Source organism: Protopterus annectens, chromosome 10.part0, assembly GCF_019279795.1.
Source record: "Protopterus annectens isolate FY-2018-M chromosome 10.part0, PAN1.0, whole genome shotgun sequence".
NCBI lineage: Eukaryota > Metazoa > Chordata > Ceratodontiformes > Protopteridae > Protopterus > Protopterus annectens.
The window spans coordinates 913,507,604-913,528,062 of NC_056744.1; positions in this window are offsets into that span (position 1 = coordinate 913,507,604).

A 20,459-nucleotide genomic window follows, 5' to 3' on the forward strand; every position below is an offset into this window, starting at 1 on the left:
GCTGGGTTGGCGGATTGGTGTGATGAGGGAGATGATTTTTCTGAGCTGTAATACAGAATCGGAATTGCCTAGACATGATAAGGCCTTGCCATGTCTAATTATGTAGGCTGTCACAAAAGCAATTGCTAGAAAATAGAAAACAAAATCTAAACCTACTGTATTAGAAGCAGTGAATATAGTAACAGCGATAAAACAACTGGAATTGAGATGTTTAGAAAAAGGTAGGAACAACTACAGAGGAAAAAATGGGAATTACATAACTAAAGAAGGCCTTGTGGTTATCTTTACTATCTGCTGCAATTCTGTTTTCATAGCTAGCTTTAGAGGATTTGATGAGGGATCTCAACTTTTGTTGAGGCTGATAAGGGAGTTTTTCCAGTCTTGGGACTTCACCTTATTCCGTATCAGTTTCTTCCTTCTCTTGTAGAGTTTGTTTATGGCAGAGGACCACCAGATTGGCTTCCTTTTTTTGAAGGAGAATGTCTTGGTTTTATTGGGTATGGCGAGATCCATGCATTTATGTACATGTTTGTACAGTGCATTGGTGTAAGATTCGGCAGTCATGCAACTATTCTCCATTTACATGGGTGCCGTGAAGTTAGCCACCTCTGTTTTAGGATCCCAAAGTCAGATTTGGAGAAGTTTTTCATGGTGGTTACCTTTGTGGAGGGGGTGGGGTGGGAGGGATGCGTATTTCCGAGGTGATTAGTTTTTGCGCGGATCTAACCAAGGTGGTATTGACTATTGGCATATAGCAATGGTCGTCCATGTTAGTAATCACCAGGTCAGGGATGTTGCTACCTCTAGTGGGGGTAAGAACAAGCTGGTCCAGAGCATTGGAATTAATGAATTCCAGGAAATGTTGGGCAAGTGTATTGGTACATGAGTAGTTTGCCCAGTTAATGGAGGGGTAGTTGAAGTCACTCAGTATGAGAGTGTTAGGTCGGACCCTAATATTCTCCAGGGTGCTTCGGAACATGGGGTTTGAGTCTTGGGACATGGTTGGGGACCTATAGCAGGCTATGACCTGAATCTCTGTCTTACTCAATGTTAGCTGCACCTGAAGTATTCCTGATGCATTATGCTGGACTACCAGTCTGGAGGTGTGCACATCCTTTATGAATATGGAAACACCTCTGCCTTTGGAGCTTCGGTCCAAGTTCTGGGGCCTAAAGTTGTGGAATGAGTTATAGCCTGGTAGTGCAGGGGTTCTTTCTGCTGCTTTGAACCAGGTCTCTGTTACAGCACAAATGTCAAAGTTCTTCATTTTAAGGAGTGCTTCGAGTGAGTGCATTTTGAGATTTAGACTTCTAGCATTGAGCAGCATTACCCTCAGATTGCATTTTTTGTAGCTGTTACAGTGGTAATTTGGTCATTTGAACACAGCCTAAAAAAGGCACTATAGGGGTGGCAAGAGCCTTGGCCAGTATCTGGAAGCCCAGGGTTGACAGATGCAGGCCATCTCTAGCAAAGCATCGAGGTCTATCAATCATGTCATCCCAGGCAGACAGATACTGGATCCCCTTGAAATGACACCAGAAACTTAGCCAATTGTTGAAATCAATCATTTACTACTTGTACTGTGTTATCATTCTGGGTGATGGATGGATGCTGCTTAGGGCTAGGGTCATACCCGCCTGGGCTACATAATCCAAGATATCCAACATGTCTCTTTTCATGTAGTCCAAGGAGGTACGTCTCAGGTCATTCACACCCACGTGTACAATGACAGAGTCATATTTGTACCTGTTGTTGAGAGACCTGAGTGCGTGCGGTTATGTGCTGGATCCTGGCACCTGACAAGCAGCTGACTGTTACTTTCTCCTTATTCAACCTAGTGAGTGGGACATCAGTGTGCCTTACTATCGAGTCAATTATAACCAGTGTGTTGGGCATGCTGTTTTGCGTTTGGGGCTTTGGTTGAGTGGCACACTGTTTAGGAGAGTTATGTGTCTCGTGATTATTGTTGTGTTGTCGTAGTTGAGTGCATTTCTGCCTTGGAGGCCTCTGCTGTTTGGGTAGATTTTTATACAGAGCCTCTGCAAGGTGTGTGATTTGTGTTTTTATGTGAAAGCAGTGCTAGTGTGTGTTCTGGAGGGGTATGTGTTCCATGTGGTGTAGTGCAAGTGTTGACCTTCTCCTCTTGACCAGCTATTTTGGTCTTGGCTGGAGAGTGTGTGGCTTCCAGTTTGGATATATTAGTGCATCTCTCACAAGTCTGACTGCTGGGAGGTAAGAGGAGAGGGTTGTCAGTGTATATGAGGCAGTTGCTACATTGCCTCAGGATGCCCAAGTTCACCAGGTTAACAGGAGAAAGTACAGAGAACTGACCTTTAGATATGTCTGGAGGGGTAGGCATTAATAATAAGTACTGGAGCTGTTTCCTTGTAGAAAGTTTTGTGCTGGTAGCACTTTTGTGTTCTACAATAATTGCTACAAGAAGTCTGGTAAAGTGCTAGGCTAATAAGCTAGTAAAAGTGCAGGAGAGGAAAGAACTAGCATGTCTAAGGGAAAATTGAAGAGCAGATTTTTTGGCACCACTCTTTAGCTTACAAACAGTCCTAGATACAGCAAATCTGTATCTGGACTAGACTAGTTACAGGAAAGGTGGGAAACAAGAGAAAACACAGGCTTTTAAACTAGAAAGTTGAAAAAAATGGAAAAACTACCAAAACAACCAATAAACTACATTTCCTGGGCCAGAAACCGCTCCTCTTGTGGTAGATAGGCTACCTAGTGCTTACCACTCCCACTGATAAGCTAGTAGGCTTCTACCAACACAGAAAAGCTTGGGGGGGGGGGGCTCAGAAACTTACAAAGAGTCCTGGACACAGTAAATCTGTATCTGGACTAGAGTAGTTACAGGAAGGGCAGGAAACAAGTTTATTTATTTATTATTATTATTTTATTTTATTTTACATTTGTTGACTGGGCTAGTCTAGCTGGATATATGTCCATTTTCAGTAGAGGCCTGCGGAGAAAAGCTCCAAGCATGAACAGTGACAAAGTTAACAATACAAAAAGACATGATAAAGCAAATACAGAGGCAACATTGTTCAAAGAAAACTTAAAAATTATAAACTATAAAAGCTTTAGTAAGATATTATACTAAACAATATACTACACACACGAGAATGTATGAGCAAGACTCAGTTAAGAGAAACAGAAGTTATATTTTATCCTCATATTATGAAGAAAAGGGTAATAGATAGATTTGGAGGCATAGGTTAGAGGAGTAGAAAAGGAAGGGGAAAATATATCAGTCTGGATTAGCACATGGACAAAGCCAAGGAGTTTTGAGATGTTCTTTAAGATGTTTTTTTTAAATAGAGAAGTCGAAGCAAGGGTTGATAATTCAGAAGGAAGCAGATTCCAGTTTTTACCTGTAGTGTTTGAGAAAAGTGAATCACCGGCTTTGTTGTTGGATTTAATAGAGGAAACTAGAAGCTTATTAGCAGAGCGTAGTGTAGCTAGATTTTTATATGGTGTAATTGGATTAGTGAGGATAGGAGTGTTGTTAGGGTGGTATAGGATCTTTTGAGTAATAAGTAGTTGTTGACAGAGTATGTGGTTTTGCATTTCTATCCATTCAAGTTGTCTGAGGTTGAAGCAGTGGTGAGTTTTAAAGGGGGAGCATGTAATGAATCTGGCTATGCTATTATAACAGGTGGAGAGTTTAGAGAGGTTGTTTTAGGATAGGTTAGTATATATAACAGAGGCATAGAAAAGGGTAGAAATTAGGTGGGTCTGGGCAATAGTTTTCCTTGCTGAAGGGGTAAGGAAGGGTTTAATTCTATAGAGGGTACCAAGTTTTTTATTAACAGACTTTATGGTGCATGGTCATCAAAGCTGAGACGATTATCAATTGTTACACCTAGTAGGTGGGTTGTGGTGTCTGGGGTTATGTTGGTACCATTGTTAGAGGTTAAAGAAAAGAATGGAATAGGTGATTTATGAGTTGGAGTAAAAAGCAGTAGTTTTGTTTTTTGGGGATTCAGGAGTAGGCAGTGCTGCAAAAAACAGTTTTCGACATTATTAAAAACAGTTTGGGTGAGAGAGTGGAGAGAGGCTATATTCTTGGCTAAACATATTAAGGTGGAGTCGTCAGCATATTGAATGCAGGTGGCTAGAGGTATGTTCATGTGTAGATTGTTAATTAATAAGGAAAAGAGTAGAGGGCCTAAGATAGAGCCTTGGGGTACTCCAATATTTACTGGGAGTAGTGAAGACAGCTTGATGTCTATTTTCCAGATAAGACCTAAACTATTGTAAAGTTTGAGGATCGAGAGAATGGGCCTTTAGTTTGTCTAGAAGTAAGTTATGGTTAACCATATCAAAGGCTTTTGACAGGTAAATAAATAGTGCAGAGGAAACACAGTTATTGTTACGATTTTTGTTTATAGAGTCGGTAAAGGATAAGAGGGCAGTCGATGTGCTATGGAATGGCCTAAAGCCATGTTGGCAGTTTGCTAGTAGGTTATTTTGTAGTAAGTGGTTAAGCAGTTGTTTGTGAATACATTTTTCCATTATCTTAGCTAATGGGGAGAGTAAAGCAATAGGACGAAAGTTAGAAAGCTCAATAGAAGGTCCACCTTTATGTAGAGGGATGATGTGGGAAACTTTCCATAAAGTAGGGATTTTGCCTTCTGAGATGGTTCTGTTAATAAGGATAGAGATGGGAAATTCAATGGCTTTTGCGGCAATTTGTAGGTATTCAGATGGGAGACGGTCAGCAGAAGGGGTGCAAGGTTTTAATTTTTGAAGTAACTTACAGATGAGAGATGTAGATACAGGTTGCATATGAAAGGTGGGAGATGAAGTATTGGGGATATTTAGTGGGGAAGCAGTGAAGGGTGGTAAGGAATTGGCTAGTGTTTGAATGGCTTCTGTAAAGTAGTTGTTAAAAGCATCAGGGATCTGGGTGGAGTTGTTATGGTTGAAACTGACTGGGTCTGGAGTAGTAAGGTGACCTGGGTGAAGAAGTTTGTTTATCCCTGACCAAAATTTTTGTGGAGTTCGTTGACTGGTTTGTTGGATGTGAAGGTAGAAGTCTTTTTTGTCTCTAAGAATATCTTTCTTGGTGGCATTTCTTAGCTGTTTAAAGAGGATATGATCTGTTGGACATTTGGTGGCTCTCCATTTAGTCCAGATTTTATTTTTGAGGAGTATTTTTTGCCTCGTTTCTTTTGTGAGTTTTTAGAACTTTTTTTTACAGAAAAGCAGCTAAAACAGCACTAAAACAATTCAAATGCAGTGCAAGCTAGAACACTTGAGTTGTAGCAATATTAAAGCAAATACAGTTTAAATAAATGCAATTTATTCAAATGTATTCTGAACTGAATTCAACTATTGTTTTATTCAACTCTGAACAGTTAAAAAGTGCCAAAACATATACTAATCAGCTCTATATTTCCAGATTGTTTGGGAAGCACACACAGCCAGAACACAAGGAGATTCTAGCAATGGTAGATTTTTTTTTTTTTAGTAAAGTGGAAAGGGAGAAAGGAGGAACAAAGATAATTCAAGGTTAAGAAACTAAGTGGGTTGGCCTTCTCAAATGTTTTCTCTGTATTAGGTAGAATGAGCTAATGACACTAGACTGGGAGGAGTGTCCCAGATCAAAATTACAGTAGGAGCGGGCAACTGCCAAGCCACCAAGTATAAGAACAAGATACGAATAGGAAGGGAGGGTGGGAAACTAAATCAGTTATATAATACACTCCTTGGCAGGAAACCAGAACAAGCAAACAGATGTTTAACAAATGGAGAAAAGTTCCAGTTAATACTTTACACACAGTGAAACTAGCTAGAAAAGGTTTACAAACAGTGTTACAGTAAAAAACCTTGTTTATCAAGCCCTGTGAGGTAGACCAATTTAGTACAACCGTGCAGATTAGATTATAGCTATAAAATACGGTAAAAAGTACGCAGCAGACAATAAAATTTTATTTTTTATTTTATTTATTTTACATTTGTTGACTGGGATAGTCCGACTGGATGCATGTCCATTTTCAGCGGAGGCCCGGGGAGAAAAGCTCCAAGGGTAAGCAGATACAGCATTACATAATACCAACATTACATATTACAGACTATTTACAGTGATTACATAAGTAAGCAAGTTAAACAAGTTCCACAGCTGAGAGTTAATCCAGAGCACAAGTCAGGATTAAATTGAATTACACAGTAAGATGGTTAACAGATTTTTACACATTCTAGAGAGAGTTAGCCAGGCTTGATACATTGACATAGCCAGTTAAGTGCCAAATGTTGTCTGAGTCTAGTTTTAAATTGACCTAAGGTAGAAAGTAAGGTAATATCAGCTGAAAGAGAGTTCCAGGGTCTACTTACAGAGTTTGCAAAGAGAGAGTCACCGGCTGTGTTATTAATTTTGGTAGTCTGAATTAGTAGTTTGTTAGAGGATCAAAGCGGTCTAGGATTATTATAGGGGTGATAATATTTTTAAGTGCAGGAGTATTTTCCGGATTATAGAGGATTTTATAGGCCATAATCAGTTGGTTATACTGGCTGGGTAGTTCAAGCCACCCAAGCTGATTTAGATTGATGCAATGATGTGTCCTAAAAGGCAGCCCAGTGGCAAACCTGGCAGTGTGGTTGTAGCAAATTGAGAGTTTGTTAAGGACAGTCTTGTTTAAATTTGAGAGTAGAGGGGATGCATACAGAAGGGTTGAAAGAAGGTGAGAGTGAGCTATGGCAATTTTACCTGGAGGGGTTAGGAAGGCTTTTATTCTGTAAAGTGACCCTAGTTTTTTATTGATGGTTTTGATAGTTTGGTTAACATGTGGGTCGATCTTTAGATTATTATATATGATGACACCTAATAGTTTTGTAGAGGGGTCAGGGGAGATTATTGTGCCATCATTTGAATTTATGGTAAAGGTGAAAGCGGAAGACCTACGTGTTGGTGAAAATAACAGCATTTTAGTTTTTTTAGGATTTAGGATCAGACAATGTTCAGAAAGCCAGTTTTCTATTGTACTAAAGGTGGTCTGGGTAGCTGACCATAACTTTACTGGAGATGTGGCTGAGCAAATCAGAGTAGAGTCTTCAGCATATTGGATACAGCTGACTTTTGGGATGACAGTATAAAGGTCGTTAATGAAGATGGAGAACAGCAAGGGCCCTAGTATAGAGCCTTGTGGTACTCCAAGGGTGTTAGGTAGAAGATTAGAGAGTTTGTTCTGCCAGAGGACAGCCTGCTGTCAACCATTCAGGTAGGATTGAAACATTGAAGGGCTCCAGTATCTAGACAGAATGTTTGCAGGGTGTGGATTAAAAGTTGGTGATCAACCATATCAAATGCCTTGGAAAGATGCAAGAAGAGGAATGAGGATATATAATTATTGTTGTGATTATGGTTTATGGTATTGGTAAAGGCTAGGAGGGCTGAAGTAGTGCTATGATGAGGATGGAAGCCATGCTGAGTGTCTGCCATAAGGTGATTCTGGATTAGGTGGTGCATGAGTTGTCTATGAATACATTTTTCCATAATCTTTGCAAGTGGAGAGAGTATAGCTATTGGCCTATAATTGGAGAATTCAGTAGGTCTGCCTCCTTTGTGAAGTGGGATTACATAGGATATTTTCCAGATGGTGGGAATTTTAGCTTCTGCTATGGTTCGATTGATTAGTATTGAGACGGGGTTAGCAATAGCATCAGCTGATTTTTGTAGGTACTCGGCAGGGAGTTGATCAGCAGAAAGTGTAGTGGGTTTTAATTTTTTGATCAAGTTACAGATAAGTGAAGTGGCGACTGGTTGGAAGCTGAACGCGAGTAGGTTTCTAGGGGTGGTACTTTCAGGACCAGGGGAGCTAGGAGGTAGTTGGCTAGCTAGGGCTGGAATCAGGTAAAACTGTCAGAAACATCTTCAGGGGTTTTATCAATAGTAGCAGCAGGGATTGGGGTTGAAGTTTGTCCAGGATGTAGTAGATCATTTAAACCTGCTCAAAACTTCTGAGGGTTATTTTGATTTATTGTCTGTAAATTACAGTAGTATTGTTTTTTTTGTCTTGTAAAATGGATTTTTTACTTTTGTTCCTGGATTGCCTGTATTTAATGTGATCTTGGGGGTCTATAGAAGAATGCCATAAAGCTCTTGCTTTGTTTCTAAGGGTAATTTTGAGTTTAGACTCTTTAGAAAGCCATGGCACAGTTTTTGCCTTTGTTCTCCTTGAACAAACAGGTGCATGCAAATCAAGGATCTCAAGGAATTTGTTGTTAAAGTATGCTACTGCTTCCTCTAAGGGGAGGTGTTTTAGAACAGACCAATTACATGATTTTAGTTCTTGTTGGAATTTGGCAGGGTCAAAGTTTTTATTATTTCTAACCTTTCTGTGTAAGGGTTATTGGGAATTAATGGCTTTGTGCTTAATTACATATGTGAGAAGGTGATCGCTTAGGCCATCAGGGAGGGTAACAGAGGTGTACAGTTGGGGGGTTACTATTTATGAGTACCCAGTCAAGTATGCTTTTTTTGGTTGGGTTTATCTATCCTGGTTAGAGGTGGATATGATTTGTATAAATGCATGCAGGTTTATATGGGTGGTTGGGGATTCTGAGGAGCAGGTGCCCCAGTCTATGTTAAAGTCTCCAAGTAGTAGGGTTTTTTGGGGGTAGTGACATGATAGCCAGTGCAGGATATCCTCAAGTGTAGATATATTGTTACCTGGGGGAATGAACATACAGATGATAGTAATGCATTTATTTTTATTAAGTTGCAATTTGGTGGCAAGAATCTCTGAGTTATTAATCTGAGGTGGTTGTATTATATCTATGGTGACATTCAACTCAGATTTATAGAGCACAGCTACCCCACCCCCCTTCCTGGAAGCACGATCCAGCCTGTGTATGTTGTTCCCAGGTGGTAACACTTCATTGTCTGTAGTGTTAGGTTTTAACCAGGTTTCAGATAAACAGAGAATCTCAGGGGAGTGGACATCCAGAAGTGCATGCAATTCATGTACCTTGTTATTAATGCTTCTAATATTGAGTTGACAGGGTAGGAGAGAGTTAGTTGTCCTATTAATTGCAGGTTTGTAGCTTAGATTGCAAGTAGAGGGGGGATGTGTATCTGAAGTGGGTGGGCCAGGGTTGGGGTGAATATCACCACCAAGTATTAGGTTAAGTCTATACTTGGTGATGAACTTCAGGAATTTGTTTATTAGTTTGTGATAGTGTTTGGATCTAGAGCTAATGTGCCTGGGGTTAAGATGTTGATAGACTGAACAAGATGTTGGATAGGACCTTTTACTGTAAGTATGGTTGAAGGTGGGAGGAGGTCTACAATCCTGTAGACTCCGTTTTGTAGGTAAATATAGAGTTTATTTTCTGTGTTCAGAGCTATCCATACCTTGCTGTGGTAGAGGGAAGTCCTACTGCTTACCAGTGGGACTAATGAACATTGTACTGCCTAGTTAACGCCAGAGGAGTGGTTTCCAGCTCTGAAATTGTAATTTTATTAGCCTTTTTGGGCTGATTTCTATTCCTTTCAACTTTCTGGCTTAAAAACATGTGTGTTTGCACATTTTTCGCATCGTGCAGCACTGCGAGGCTACAGTTAAACTATTCCAGGTGTCAGAAAGTCTGCTCTTTAAATTTTCCCTTAGAACTAGCTGGTTTCTCAGTAGTAGCACTAAAATCTGAACCCCTGTGACTAGCACTTGCTCTAGAACATTCTGGAAAGCACTAGGAAGCCTGAAACTGATACAAACACTCAGCTCTCCTTGTCAATAAGGAGAAATTAATCATAGGCAGTAAACAGCCTATAATTGCAAAGTACCTTGCAAAGGTAAGGGAAAACAGCTCTTAAACTTTACAAAAAAGCATCTAAACAGGCATGTCCAAGGGTCAGCTTCCTGTGATTTCTCCTGTCCACCTGGTGAATCTGGGCATACTGGGGCAATGCGGCAACTGACTCATGTACACAGACAATCCTCTCCTCCTACCACCCAACACTACAACCTGTGAGAGATGCACTTACATAGCCAAACTGGAAGCAAAGCTCTCTCCGGCCAAGATTGTGCTAGACAGTCAAGAGGAGAAGGTTAACACCTGAATTACACCTCAAGCAACTCATAGCCCTTCAAAACACACACCATCAACATCCACACAACTAAACCCACATATGCAGAGGCTGTTAACATTAACCTGCCCAAGCAACAAGGACCTCCGAAGCTGAAATGCAAACAAACACCAGTCACAACCAAAGTGACACATAGCTCACAACACCAGTGTGCCACCCAACAACAGCCCCTAAGGCAAGACAATGTACCAAACACTTTAGCCATAGGTGACTCTATAGTCAGGCACGCTGATGTCTCACTCACCAGGCTGAACAAAGAGAAAATTACAGTCAGCTGCCTGTCAGGTGCCAGGATCCACCACATAACGCATGCACTCAAGTCACTCCACAAGTACAAATATGACTCTGTCATTGTCCATGCTGGAGTGAATGACTTGAGACGTACCTCCCTGGACTACATGAAAAGAGACATGGAAGAGCTCTTGAATCATGTGACCCAGGCAGGTATGACTCTAGCCCTGAGTAGCATCCTGCCTTCACCCAAAATAATACCACAGTATAAGGACAAAATGATTAACTTCAACAATTGGCTAAGCTTCTGGTGTCATTCAAAGGGGATCCAGTATTTGTCTGCCTGGGAAGACATGATCGACAAACCACAATGCTTTGCCAGAGATGGTCTGCACCTGTCACCCCTGGGATTCAGGTTACTGGCTAAAGCTCTTGCCACCCCTATAGTGCCTTTTTTAGGCAAAGTTCAAAGGACAAAACCACCACTGTAACAGATACAGGCATGCAAAATCTGAAGGTAATGCTACTCAATGCTAGAAGTCTAAATCTCAAAATGCACTCTCTCGAGGCACTCCTAAAAATGGAGACCATCGATATCTGTGCAGTAACTGAGACCTGGTTCAAGGCTCCAGGGAGCACCCTTGCAATACCAGGCTACAATTCTTACCACACTTTTCGGCCACAAAACCAAGACCAAAACACTAAAGGTGGAGTAGTGTCCATATTCACCAAGGAAATTCACACCTCCAGGCTAGTTGCCCAACACCATGCATCTGAAATTCTCCAGGTGCAACTAACACTAGGTAAGACTGCAATCCAAATTATAGCTTGCTACAGATCCCCCACCATGCCTCAAGATTCACACTACACCTTTCTAAACATACTGGAAAATATTAAGATATAACCAAACACCCTAATACTGGGTGATTTCAGCTACCCTGACATTAACTTGGAAAACTACTCGGATACCAACTCCTTTTCCCAACGGTTCTTGGAATTCATAAATTCCAATGCCTTGGATCAACTAATCCATTGTCCCACCAGGGTCTCCAATATCCTAGACCTGGTCATTACCAACATGAGAAATAGATGCTCCACACCAGTGATCACCCCCTCATTGATCAGGTCTGACCATAAGCAAATCAACCTTGATATCCACATCCCACCTCCACCCCCCTAATAAGGAAACCTCCTTAAAAAACTTCTCCAAAGCCAACTTCATCTTCTGAATTCAGAAGTGACAAACTTCACGATACCCATGCAGATGGGGTCTGGAAGTTTGATTGCAGAATCCTACACTAATGCACTGTACGAGCACATCCACTCGTGCATGAATTGTGCCATCCCAAATAGAATCAAGATGCTCTTCTCCAAAAAAAGGAAGCCAATCTGGTGGTCCCCTGCAATAAACAAACTATACAACAGAAGGAAGAAACTGTTGCAGAAAAGAGGAAAATCCCAGGATGCAAAAAACTCCCTCACCAGCCTCAGTAAAAAGCTGAGATCCCTCATAAAATCCTCAAAAGCTAGTTACGAAAATAAAATTGCCAAAGATTCCAAAGACAACCACAAGGCATTCTATAGTTATGTCAAGAATCTAAATGGCAGTGCTCAGATCTGCTCTGAGCTACAACAGAATGGCATTAAATATACTGATCCCAAGAATATTGCCAATATCCTGGCAGATTGATTTAGTGCCAATTTCACCCCCTTGTCACCCCCTAAAGGGCCCATCTCAATACCAAAAGATTGCCAAATTCCAGTAATCACAGCCACACAGGTAGAAACCACACTCTCCAAAGCTAAGAATACAGCATCCATGGGACCAGATGACATCCCAGGCTGTGTACTACATGAACTACAAAATGAACTGGCACCTCACCTAAGTGTCATGTTTAATCATAGCCTCACCTCAGGCTTGTGCCCACTGAGTGGCGCACAGCTACAGTTATCCCGCTCCACAAGGGAGAATCCGCCTTGGATCCCGGGAACTACCGTCCCATCAGTCTGACAAGCCTGATCTGCAAGGGCATGGAACGCATTATCATGGAACTTATAAACAAAGACATTAGCAACCTTCAAACACTGGACCCCACCCAGTTTGGGTTTGTGAAGGGCCGATCTTGTCTCCTGAATCTGATTGACTTCTTCGGATCAGTCTGCAGAGTTGTGGACGAGGGTAAGGTGGTCCACACAGCCTATCTGGACCTTGCCAAGGCCTTCAACACCATCCCCCATTCTGGAATCATAGATAAACTTACTAAGCTGGGCATAAATCCCTACGTCACTCGATGGGTTGCCAACTGGTTTACTGACAGAACCCAGACTGTAAAAGTAGCTGACTCCAAATCCAGCTCCAGACAAGTGACAAGTGGAGTACTTCAGGGTTCAGTCCTGGGACCACTCTTGTTTGGCATCTACTTCTCTGAAGTACAGGCCAACACTAAGAGAATCTGGCTAACAAAGTTCGCAGATGACTGCAAACTGGGAGCCATTACTGAATGCCCAAATGATGTGAATATTCTACAAAAGAGCCTTACAGAAACAGATGCCTGGTGTCAGAGCCATGGGCTCAAGCTTAATGCCAAGAAATGTATAGTAATCCCCTTTGGAAAAAAACATGTACCCATGAATTACCACATAGGTGGCAGGACACTAAACATCAAAAGTGTGATGAGAGACTTACGGACACAGGTGGAAAGAGGTCTCACTTTCAATAACCAAGTCACCACAACAGTCAGGAAATCCTTCTATGTGGCACACCTCATCACTAAGGGCTTTTCATCCAGAAAAAAGGAGGTCATTGTCCCACTGCACTCATCCTTCATTAGACCCATTATAGAGTATAATGCCCCATTTGGTATGTACCTCACAAGATATCTGCAACAGCTAGAAAGGCCGCAGAAATACCTCACTAAAAGAATCACAGGCCTAAAGCAGATGCCATATGCTGACCGTCTAAAAAAACTCCAGCTATACTCTGTGGCATATCGTCTACTCAGAGGTGATCTCTGCTTAACATACAAGGCCATGTCAAACCCTGAGCTGTTGGACATGCTCCACTTAAAGAAATCCCAATCCCTCAGAGCCACACAATCCAGGGATCTAAACCCTGTCATTACAATGAACAAAACATGCTGGAGGGATAGGTTCCTGACTCAGAGACTCCCCATACTCTGGAATAGACTGCCCATACATGTCAAGTAGAGCGCTCACTGGCCCTCTTCAAAAGGAACCTTGATGATTGGATGGGAGAAAGGAAATTCACCCCGGGGATCATGTCAGTCACCCTGCTAGTCAGGGGTCCAGAGAAATAAATATTGTGAGAAGAAATATCCATGGAATTGTTATGGCTAGGCTTGCATAGGCCCTAGGGCCGATAGCCTAGTACCAACCTGTGAACCTATGAACCTATGAAAAGAGAAAAGCAGAGATTCTAGGGTAAGCATGAAGGCAACAACAGGCAGTTATTTTATAATAATACATTCAGAAAGGTTTGAGGGTGGGGGGTAAAGTAGCACACTTCAGAATGAACTAAGATTTATAGCTAAGAAACCTAAACAAGACAGCAATGCAGTAAATAAACACTTGCCAGCTTTTAAAGATATACCAGTAAAACTAAATAAATTGTTCACAATTGTACAACTGGAAAATTGCCAGTAAAAGCAATATATACCAATATATGTGAAGTATAGTGTTTATTAATATAGCAATAACCCATGCCTGGGTGTGGGTAATGCTGGATTTACCCACGGTTGGTGTGGTTTGGTCATGAGTGTGAAGCCCGAGTGGCCAAACAAAGACAACTATGTGGAAATCCAGCATTACCCACACCCAGAAATGGGTTATTGCTATTATACTATGACATTATTTAAGAAAAAAAATAATTACTTTTCTTAAATAATGGCATTGCATAATGCCTCCTTGCTGCCCTTCCGCAGCTGTCTGATATTCTGCAGCAGTTCTGATGTACTGTGCATGCGTATGCTTGTGCAGTACATCAGAGCTGTGGTCAAAAGCAAAGGAGAAAGCAAGATCTCCGTTGCTTTTTACAAACTGTCTCACTATGTTAAATGAGTTTAACATAGCGAGACAGCTTTAAAAAAGGCATCGGAGAATTTCCGTTGCATTTTTTAAAGCTGTCTCGCTATGTTAAACCCATTTAACATAGCGAGACAGTTTTGAAAAAAGCAACGGAGAAAGCAATATCTCCGTTGCTTTTTACAAAGTGTCTTGTTATGTTAAAGCAGTTTAGCATAGCGAGATAGCTTTAAAAAAAGCAACAGAGAATCTCCGTTTCTTTTTTTTAAAGCTGTCTCGCTATGTTAAACCCATCTTACATAGTGAGACACCTTTAAAAAAGCAATGGAGATAGGAAGATCTCCGTTACTTTTTTAAAGCTGTCTCGCTATGTTAAACTTGTTTAACATAGCGAGACAGTGTGTAAAAAGCAACGGAGATCTTGCGTTCCCCATTGCTGTAAAAAAAGTTATACTAATGGAAAAAGTCCGGGCTACCGGACCTTTTTTCATTACCATAACTCTGATTTGCAATGTGCACGCTGACCAATCAGCGTGCATGTTTTGGAATATTAATTGGGGGTTGTTGTATAATGTTAATATGTTAATACAGTTTGATTACTTTTGTATTAATGTAAATTTGCCTATGTCACAAGTGATAATTCAATAAAGGTGTTTAAAAAAATAACCTAGTAAGTAGCAATGATCTTATGTAGTGAGTGCTATCCAACTCTGCTTGAAGTATTTATACCATTAAATAACTCCTTTTCAGATGCAAGCATCAGTAGCCAAAAATAAAAAGATGCTAAAGAACATTGATCATTGTTTTTTATAGATAATCATTGCCAGTACAATTTCTAAGGGTGTGTCAGCAGTGTTTCACTTCTTTTGAGAGACTTCAAGTTTGTGCAGCTATAAAGTTGGAATTTATATGTTTGGGGGGTGCAGGGGTTTGCCCCTGAAAAAAAAATGCTTAAAGTTAATTGTTTTGACGTTCTGTTTTTCTGGCATTATTCTTCATTGTTTCCAATGGTTTGCATTGTACAGTATTTTAGCATAGTTACAGTCATTCCTGTCAGTACATTCAGAGTTATGAAGGGTGTTTATATGTTAATGCATTTCCCTTTCATCTTGACTGATTTTTTTCATCCATGTAAACAACTGAATACATTGCATTTCTCAATGCTGTCTGATATTATAATCATAGGCAAATTATTTAAATAAAAAATCTAACTCAGATAATAAGGGCTTCTGTATCTGCAACAATTAGAATATTAGCATGTGACTCAAAGAAGTGCAACCATCTTCTCATTCCCCATTCTGAGAATAGTGAAATAAGCAGTTAGTCATTTATGCCAAGTGTGGGTCCCTGTCTTTAAGTTTGTTCCACGTGTTAGGTATGCTATGGAGAATTGCCAGCCAGAGACTGTTGCTAAAGATTCTGGCAGAATATGCCATAAAAACTAATGCATTTACCATCTGCAGATTTGGCAACAGTGGTCACACTCCTATTGCTTCATATCACATACAGTCTTCAACTCCTACACAGATGCACACACAGACATGCACTCATCCACGCAGTTGTAAATACACACATGTTCACTCAAACACACACACATATCCACACTCACACACTGACAGCACAGTGCAACCACCCTTCATCCACCATGTTGGAGAAATGATCAGTGCTGTTTACTTCACCATAATGCAGCAGTGTTTTGTCATGCAGCATTGTGGTGATTCTTGTCTCCTTTTCATATGGCCGGGAAGTGGATGCTCCAGTTCTGTGCCTCAAGATGCTAGTCAGAGTCAATAATCTCTGATAGACTTGGAATACTGAAACAGGTAACTGCAAAAACAGGAATGCAGGCAAGAGGGCTTGAGGCACGCACACAGTAGTAGTTTCCAAAGTTTAGTCTTCAGACTTTGCTCCAAACAAACGATAAAAACAGTAACCATGAGACTTCATCAGACAGTTTTAACAAGAATGTTTCATAGATTAGTACTAGGCTAACTGCCCTTGCAAGCCTAGCCAATTATCTCCTGTGAGATTCAAACCCTGTACCTTGTGTTGGTAAGGCAAATACCTTAACCATTAGGTCATCCTCCCAACCCCACTCAGTATATACTCAGTTTCAAACACTCAGTTTCAAACAGTATATACAAGTTCAAACCACATCAACTTCCTCTAAGCAAAAGGCAAACCCGCCCCCAAGGTAAGCAGGAAAGAACAATTAACCCATTGTATGCTTCTTTAAAAATTCAGCTTCTTGTAAAACAAGTATGTATGCAGTAAATATATTTGTATATGTGTAAATATAAATATAGCTCATCAGTTCGAAAACACTCTTAAAAGGCATTTTAAAAGTATATTCAGAAATATTTAAAAACCATGCTAACATTAAAACCAATAGTTAAGATAACAGTAAAAAGTGAGAAGTCAAGAATGAAGTGTAAAACTGAAAACACTATAAAATAAAATACTTTACCACTGTGTGAAAAAGTATTAAAATCTTAAATAACTTTCAATATTAGTTAATAATGACAGTTCTAAAAAGTAGGATGAAGAAATATATAACAAAACACTTATATTAGCCCCATGTTGTCTGAATTTAAAACCATCAAGCTAAAAAGCTATAAAGACTGGAGCAGAGAAAACCATCCTGTAAAAGACGTCCAGTGAATATGATAAAAGATGAAATAAGTGTGTACACATTCACATAAACAACTCTAAATGCAAACACGTTCATGTGTCAGTAACAACCAAGTGAATGTGAATAACCATGTATATGTATAAACATGTATATACCTAACTGAACAAATAAGTACATTTTTGACTATTTAGATAAATATTTAACATACCCTGTTTAAGCAAAAATATGAAACCTTTCTTGCAGGCTGAAGTGAATAAGGTATATAGTCACCTCATTAAACTCTTTAGTTTAAGGATGCAAGGTATGGAATAAACTTCATTCATCATGGCGGGTAGCAGGCCCTAGTACAAAGTTGCCATATTAATTCCACTTTTTCTAGGAATAATGAACAAGGGCCACCCCTTCCATCACTCGTAACCTGGTCAATCACTCTAAATTTAAAAGAGTGTAATGGGAAAGCACTCACATGTCTAGCCAGAGCATTTTCCTGCTTTGATGTTCTAATGCTGTAAAGGTGTTCGTAAACCCTTTCTTTTAGTTTCCTGTCCGACTTCCCAATATAAAAAGCTGGGCAGGCTTGACATTGGGCCAGATAGACTATACTTTTAGTATTACAGTCAAATTTACCCTTTGATGCATAGGGCACTCCTCTGATCGTGAAGTTGACCCCAATCTCCATGAAGGGGCATTGGGGGCACATGCTACACTTTATCATCCCTTTCCTCCTACTTCCAAAATTGTCTTCCTTCCTAGTCCGTAATAAGCTTTTTAAATTCCTGCCACATCTAAAAACTACTCTAGGGGTGTCCCTCAATTTAGCATCTAAATTGTGGTCAAGGACTATTAAATCCCAGTTCTTATTAATGATGTCTTTGATATCATAACTATTGCTACTAAAAGTAGTAATAAAAGTGGACCCTACTAAAGGAGCATTATCATGAACCATTCAAACTCGTTTGATTTCCATTTGTTCCTCATTAATTTTAACCCCCAGTATAGGTTGGTACCTGCCCCTATGCCTCTTGTTTTGTACTTCTTTTACCAGTTCCCTAACCATAGGTAGAGGGTATCCCCTCTTGATAAACATATCCTGAAGTTGATTACATTCTAGTAAAAACTCCTCTTGTGTGGAAACCATTCGAGCTGCTCGTACTAGTTGGCCTTTTACCACTGAGCACTTTTGAAATAGTGGATGACAACTGTCAAAATGTAAAAAAGCATTCGAGTAGGTATCTTTCCTGAAAATACGAGTTGTATAGCAACCCTTAATTAGGTCCTTTTTTAAGTCAACACCCAGGTAAGCTATTCTTTCCATGTGGAAAGTATGTGTGAACTGTAAAAAAACAGTGGCATTATTGAGGTATGTCACTAGATTGTTAGCTTCCACCTCATCACCCTTAAACAACATAAAGATATCATCCAGATATCTTGTATAAAAGTGTATCTGGCTTCTAATTTCAGGTACATTTAAAATAAACTCCCTTTCCCAAGAAGCCATCACTAGGTTGGCGAAGCTGGCTCCACATGGGGAGCACATTGCTATGCCAATGGACTGGACGTAAAACCTGTTGTTGAAGGTAATATAATTATTAGACAACACTATGTCCAACAGTTCAGTGAACAGAGAAATTAAACTTCCAGGGGCTTCCAGTTCTAGCAGTAACAGGCTGAGCCAGTCTACACCCTCAACATGTGGGATGGACGTGTACAAATCTTTAACGTCTATAGTTAGGAAATTGAAGCCCTCATGAAACTGTAAATCCTGTATACTCCTTAAAAAGGACCATGAGTCCTTGCAGATCTGTTTTTGTAATTTTACATATTTCTGCAAAAAATGGTCACTATATTTGGCTAATGGGTAAGTGATGCTATTCCTGGAATCCATAAGAGGTCTCATTGGTGGGTCCGAGACACTCTTGTGGATCTTGGGGATGCCAAACAAAGTTGGAATTCTAGGTGCTGGCATACATAAGAAACTGTATATATATCCATGTCAATCCTTGCCTCAAAAAACAGTTCTTCTAAGTTAGCACGAATTCTCCCATAAGCAATATTTAATTCATTACGGGACACCTCCATGTATGCTTCAGTCATTACTATCCTTTCCATTCTATTGACATATTCATCATTATTCGTTATAACCAGTCCTCCACCCTTGTCAGGTTGCATCACCCTCACCTGTGCCTGTTGAACCAATTAAGTGCTAGTTCTTCTTCCTTAGTAATGTTGTGACCCTTCCCTTTACTTTGATTTTGTACACAAATACAATTGAATAAGTCCACTTCACAAACATGTTCAAATATTATTAATCCTGGGTGTAATGGGGGGCAATAGGTACTATGTACATAGAACGGATTCTGAGGTTGTTGTCTAGCCCCAAACAAGTAAAGTTAAGCTTCCTTTGAATAATTTTAAATCAATTATAGTTTCAGCAAAGGAGGCTTTGTGAGATGGAACAAAGGTTAATCATTTTGCTAATAAGTCTGCTAGCTCAATGCTCACTTTCAGTGTGGAAAAAATAAAAATTTTAAAGTCACCCTGGCTATTGTATACCAATTCAAAGTTGTTCTCCACACTGGGTTGTTGTGGGTCCGATACTAATACCTGTTCAAGTTCCTGTAGTTCACCCTGGGAAGACCCTGCCTCAGGTTGTACCCCGAGGCTTGTGACCGAAAATTCTGCTGGTTTCCAAAGTTGTTGTTATTATTCCTATATTGGTTACCAGTTTCATTCCAGCCTCATGTAGTTTCTCTTGAGGTGCCTACGGCCTGCTCACATAGGGGGTGGACCCTGGCCCCTGTTGCCATCTAACCCAGAGTTGACCCCGGCTTGATAACCGGTACAGTTTGTTGATCCAAAAATTCGGCCAAGGGCCTGACCAGTTTGTGATGGTGGGGGTTTAGGATAAGCAGAGCCAGATGCATATGATTCCCTGTCCCTGTTCAGTTTCTTTATTTTAGTGACTTTTAGTTTGGTAATATGCTGGTCTATACTAGTTAGGCATCTGTTATATTCAAATTTGTACCTCAAAAAATCAGCATTTCTTCTTATTTTTTTCATCTAATGCAGTCACCTCTTTTAAAAGGGCTTCAGTCATGACTCTATAGTGTTTACTCATCAAGTCCAGTAATTCCAAACCATGTCTATTAAACAACTTCAACAACTCCTCATGGAATTGTGAACCTTGAATGAGGCCATTCGGGTATTGCCAGGACCTCAGTCCTTTAGGGACAATACCTTCACTAGTACATTCTTTAAAATATGAAATTTCTAACTGTAATTTTTTATACTTCACCAACATTCCATCCAAGTTCTTCATGTCAGTGGTGATATCCACAGCAAAGTTCTGTGTCCCTTCAGCCAGGTCTCCCCTCTGAGTACTACTCGTCGGTTCAAACAATGTCGGCCACTCCTGTAGCCAACCTGTAACCCCAGAGTTGGAAGTCCTAATAAGCC